Source organism: Coturnix japonica, chromosome 1, assembly GCF_001577835.2.
Source record: "Coturnix japonica isolate 7356 chromosome 1, Coturnix japonica 2.1, whole genome shotgun sequence".
Lineage (NCBI taxonomy): Eukaryota > Metazoa > Chordata > Aves > Galliformes > Phasianidae > Coturnix > Coturnix japonica.
This window is the reverse complement of record NC_029516.1, coordinates 3813171-3819170: the sequence shown is the minus strand read 5'-3', so window position 1 is coordinate 3819170 and position 6000 is coordinate 3813171.

Below are 6000 nucleotides of genomic sequence, written 5' to 3'. Positions count from 1 at the left end.
ATTCAGTGATTCTCTGTTTTTCAGTTAGCAAATAAAAGGAGAAAGAGGTAAAGCACCTTTAATCTTCATGAATAAGGGTGGAGAGGCACTGGCACATATTGCCCAGAGAGGTGGTGGATGCCCCACCCTTGCAGACACTCAAGGTCAAGCTGGATATGATTCCGAGCACCCTGATCTAGCCTTAGGTGTCCCTGTTCACTGGTGGGGAGTTGGACCAGATGACCTTTAAAGGTCTCTTCCAACTCAGATGATCCTGTTTCTATGATTTTTTGTATTTACCATCAAACCCATACAAACATCCAAATTCAGTTCATGCTGTACACCAGCTCCACTCCTCTCAGTGCCTTGGGCTGAAGGCATTGCCTCTTTCTATCTCTGTTTAAAGGCAGCTAACCATCTCTGGATGCCCACATTTCCAACCCCCCCCCCCTCCCCGCCAGGGGTTTTTGCAGCCACAGCACAGAGAAGGGTGAGGGATGGGCGCCTGCTCGGACACTACTGCAGCATCAGGGCTGCTGCGGATGTGAAAGAGGAGGAGAAGATGGCCCACGGTGATAAGCTCCCAGGAAATTTCTAAGGTGCCTCCTCCTCTTCTCTGTCCAGACAGCTCCAGCTACGGTTCAGGATCTTATCTCTCTGTATTGCTGCACTTCTCTGGCCTCCCTCCTACAGTGTCCTGTGCAAAACATGCTCCTAATTACACTGACCTGGCCCAAAGGTCTGATTCCATCTTCCTTCTCCTTCTGTCACTGGTTTCACTGGTTTTATCATCTATTTCATTTAAATTTTGTTGTTACCTCGTCGAAGCCAGGCAGAAGACATCTCAGCCCCGGATCCTCCCCTGTTTCTCCTTTTCATAGAACAGAATAGTAGAATCATTAAGATAGGAAAAGACCTCTGAGATCACTTAGCGTAACCACTGACCCACCACCACCACGCCCACTGGACTATATTTTGTTTTTAGTTTGATTTAGAAACTAAAGCAACTGACCTTAGGCACTCAGTTCTTTTCCTAGGATACTGGGGAACTCTGAAATGCTGGGGAAGGCTGTGTGTCCACATAAGCTCAATTTCTGCAGTTGCATAAAGCCCTGAGCTTGGAGATCCACTTAGAGGAAAATATCTCCCAGCATCAAACCATCACTTTGAGACAATTGCAGTTTCCAAACCAGACCACGTGCTTGTTTACAAAGCTCCCATTTTGCAAGATATTCAAATAATTGGAGACAAAATGGAGATGGGGTTAAGCCTCCCAATCTGGCATTTATCTGGAGAATCGCTTTCTCACTCTGGTTCAACCACTGTGGAGGAGGGTGAAGCGTCACTGGTCCAGTTAACATAGCTCAGCATGGTTTATGGCACAGGGAAAAGCAATTCCTCTGCTAAAATGGTAATTAAGCAGTTTCTTTGTCTTTTGTTGTTGTTGCTTTTTCTTTTTCTGGAGAAAGCAAAGCCGTGGACTCTCAGTGGTTGGTACTCATGATCTGATGTGTCCACTTCTCAAATCACCCATGGCTGAAGACTTGGTCTATCCATGGGACATTGCGGTGATGGGAGAACCCAAGAGAGACTGATCCTGCCACCAAGGTTGTGCTGCTCTGGAGATGCATCATCTCATGGCACTTCTCATTGTTTTCCCCCCAAACATCAAAGTTTTCTTAATCAAAACTCATTTCCTTTTTCCCCATCCTTTGCACCACCCAGCTTCCTGCTGCTGCTCTGGCACAGCTCCTTTCATGGAAATTCTCCATCTTGCCTTGCTTGATACTAAAAAAAATATTCATAGGGAAAAAAACAACCCAATAACTTCATATGATTTCTGCTCATATTAAGCTCTTTCAGCTCACAGAGGGGTGCCTGAAACAAGGAAACACACAGTGATATTCGCTTGCTGGGATGGTGCTGGGACTTTTGAGCAAAGAGTGGCAGGGTATTTCCGAGCCCCCTGCACTAATTAGACTGGGCTCTCTATTATTATTCATGCCAGATAAAGGAGGCTCTTGTGCAGTAAATGCTGATGTTAGAACATCCTGATAGTGTTTTGTTAAACAAGAAGATAACGGGAGAGCAAGATACGTTTGTTTAGCTGCCTATAGATAAACCCAATGGGGTCTTTGTTAAGTTTTCATGACTGATGGCAGGGTACTAAATACGATAAATAATACCCCAGATCCCTGATTGGAGCTAGGGTAGTGCAAATTATAACCAGTGCACTGACCTGTGAGGGGGGACAGAGGGGTCGAGGGCTACAGGAAGTATAAGAGCTGGGGTTATTTGGGTGCAGCTCCTGTTCCTGAAGAAATAGTGACCTGCTATGGCAGGCTGCAGTGTGGCACCTATCAGAAAAGTAAGGAAAGAAAAGAACATGGGCAATAACATGCTTGTGGAAGAGGAGAGTCATAGAAGTTGTAAAAACTCTGGGGAGAGGATGGCAATGCACACAGAATCATAGAATCACATAGGTTGGAACAGATCACTAAGATTATCTTAATTCTCAACCATCAATCCTCCCCACTGTGCGCCCATTAAAACACATTCCCTCAGTGTCACATTCTAGCAAACATTTCCTGAACACCTGCAGGGGTGGTGACTCCACTTTCCTTGGGTAGCCAGAGCCAATGCATAGCATATAAAATTGGCAGTGACCTCTTCTCCAGGGCTCCTCACCTGCTCAACCATTACAAGATGCCCCAGGACAAGGGAAAGGGTCTTCACCCGTGTAGGGGTGAGAAAAGCCATGCAAACATATCCAGTGGATGCTGAGAATCACCCTTCTTCTCCCTTCACCCCAGCAGAAGCTGAGTCAAGACAGCACACGCCTCCCTCCCCTGGTTCTCCTTCACCAGAGTGCTTATTAGCATTTCTCCCAAAACACGCCACTAATTGCAAGGTGGGTCGCTGTCAGCTCTCTTACATCAGCAAGACTTGTTATTGAGAGGCGACGTGGTCCCTGATTCACAGCAATGGGGAGGAGGAGAGGGGCACAACCTGCCACGCTTCCACTGATCGCACCAGGGGTGTCCTCACCAAAACACCAGCCAATGGCAAAGCCAAGGTAGATCTGAAGCTGATAACAATTAACCAGCAGGGGGAGAGATTCTCGGCACAACCAAAGCTAAGGAACCCAACAAGTTTTGGAATTGAGGCCATGGAACAACAAAACCCTCAGCTGCTGAAAGGGATTATAATTACAGCTCTATCTCCAGTACAATCTTCCCCCAGAAGTCGGTAATTTGCTCAGATTTTTGTTGTTGTTGTTGATTCATTCTTCTTGTCTCCTTTAGGAGAGGGATGGAGGAGACTGCAGGAACTGAACTGGGGTGATGCTAAATTCCAGCTTAGTGTTTTCTTGGTGCATTCCACCCAGAGAGGGGACAAGGAGGGCTTGAGCCCTGGCTAAAACCTCCTTGTACGTTGGGTGTCTCAGCTCTTTTGCCAATGGAGATGAGATCATCCCACCTTCAACCACATCATTCTTCCTGATGGTCGCGTGTTGGCTGGATGCATGCACGGACATGGAGTTCCTGATGAAAAGGGCAGCAGTGCTGTTGCAAGGCTCTGGCTGAGTAACCCAGCTCTCAGAATGTGATGGAGCTGTAAGAGATACTGAGAAAAGAAAGGGGATGAAGAACTTCTTTTTTTTACTTTTTCCTATTCTTTAGGGTTATTTTTTTCCTTCAATCATCAATAGCAACAGTATGAGTGTATGTGTTCCTATCTTTTGACCAGCTCACTTTTTGCAAGGGCACCTGTAAGATTTGGCAGAAGGTAAACCTACTCCTGGCATTCATACTCTAAGCCTGGAATATCAAAACCAGCTCCTTTCCAGCTGTGTGTTCTCCCCGAGCGGAAATATTAAGAGGAGGGAGAGCTTACATCCAAGTCTGGACTGGATGCAATTAAACATGCAGAGCTCAAAACCTTGTAGACAAAGCAGAAATTCTGCTCTATAACAGGTTGGGAAGATTTGCTTGGACGTGGAGTTTCCATTGCATGAGCCTCTGTGCCCCGGCATTAGAGCCGGCCAAGAGCGATGGAGGGATGCAAATGAAAAGCTAGTGGGTCTTCCTGAGAAATCTTTGAACACACATCCAAAAAATGAATGTGTTTTCTTCTAATTAGGAGCGTTCGTTATATCTCGTGGCAATCTACAAAACAAGCCACATGCCGGTTATTGTTGGTACAAGCACAACAATTCTGACTGTGGGAAAAAAATATTTCCAGGCACGTAGGACACAAAACGTACTAAAGGCATTTTAATGGCACTTTAATTAATCTCTAGGCATATGTTAAGCAGAGAATATCTAAAAAGGTGTGTATGTGTGTGGGGGGTAGTAACGAAAGCTAGGACTCAAATCAAAAGATGCTTTAGTACCTGCAAAAGCTATTAAATATAATTATATTCATTTAGAATATCCCCACGCATTACAAAAAAAAAAATGGTAAACTGGAATGAAGGTTGCAAGCAAATCTCACCAAATCAAGGCTTAAAAATATATATGTATTTCAAAAGAATGTAGTGATTAGCATACGAACAAAAACAAACCTTGAATGAATTTAGAGTTAAGGTGAGACATGAAAAAAGAAATCCAAAGATTAAGTGTGGAAAATTACACTGGAGGCAGCTGAACCATCCCCACTTGGTGGCACTGGGAGAGGAAAAATGAATGTGGATTTAGAAACAGGGGGCTGGAACCACAGAAATGGAAATGCCTTTTGCAGATGTGTGTTGGCTGATAGCACTTATCGCAACCGGATGGAGATCCTGATTTCCAGTTTGCTCACCATGCCATAGGTCTGACTAGACATAAACTCCATGACAAAGCAATCAGGGTTTCTACAGAGTCACTTGTTTTTGTTCGAGGGGAAATTAACCTGATTTTAACCAAAAAAGCAACACAGGTCCTGTCAGACACTTACAAGGGCTTTCCAGCGGTCACTTTGAATTGTATCCCAGTTGTTGTTGGAGGAGCATCAAGCACTCTTGAAGGAACCAATGTGCAAGTATTTCTCTGTGTTTTGCTTTGGAAGGACCTAGCAGAGGGACTGGACTCGATGATCTCTAGAGGTCCCTTACAACCCCTACAATTCTGTGATTCTGTGATCCTGAATTCTACGTGACTGTTATGTGGAGGTCTTGGCAGCTAACATTCACTTCTGCAATAAAAATTCAGTGTAAGCTGATGCCCCTGGTGATGGGTTCACATAAAGGTACCTGGAAAAGTACCTGGAGAACTACTCAAAGATGAACAAGGCCTGGAGTTGTACCTTGCAACAGATGTCACAATTAGAACAACGATTAGCTGTTAGAAGGGACCTGAAGGTTAGAAAGCAGAACAAAGTTTCTTCTTGTATTGCTCAGTGGTTCTTCCCCTGGTGCTGTTGGCTGGGAGCAGGCACTGGTGTCACTGGTGTCATCTGCCTCAAGCTGAGCAGAGCTGGGAACTTGGAAGCACTCATTTCTCACTCATCTTTACCCCTACCACGCTCTGTGACCTGGCACAAATCACTTTGCTGCCCTGCTTTGGTTTCACTATTTTCAATGCCAGCATAAAACAAATCCATCCTTGTTCTCAGCAAGCAATCAACTCCAGTCGACCTTTCTCCCAGCACATCTGATGGGAGCTACCACAGCTTTCAAGTCCTTCAGCCATTAAATTTATACCCATGCTGAATGGTTGTTTTTATTACTCTCAATTGGTGGCTGGTGGGACCATCCATACACCCGCCTCGCCCAAAACTCATGCAAGTGTAAGCATAACATGGTGGGACAAGTTGTGCTGTGATGGCAAAGTTTGACTAGATGCTTCAGGAGGTCCACCTATGTACCTATGTCCTAAATTCCTATAAAGAGTGTTCAATTGCATTCCCTGGCTGATGAGTGTGTTGCCAGCAGGAAAGAGACAGGTTGCTACCTGCTGTGGTCTGGTCTCTACCAGCTCCCATGCTCCTGGACACTGGAGATATGGAAGGGAAACCTCCAGCAGATGACAACAGCAG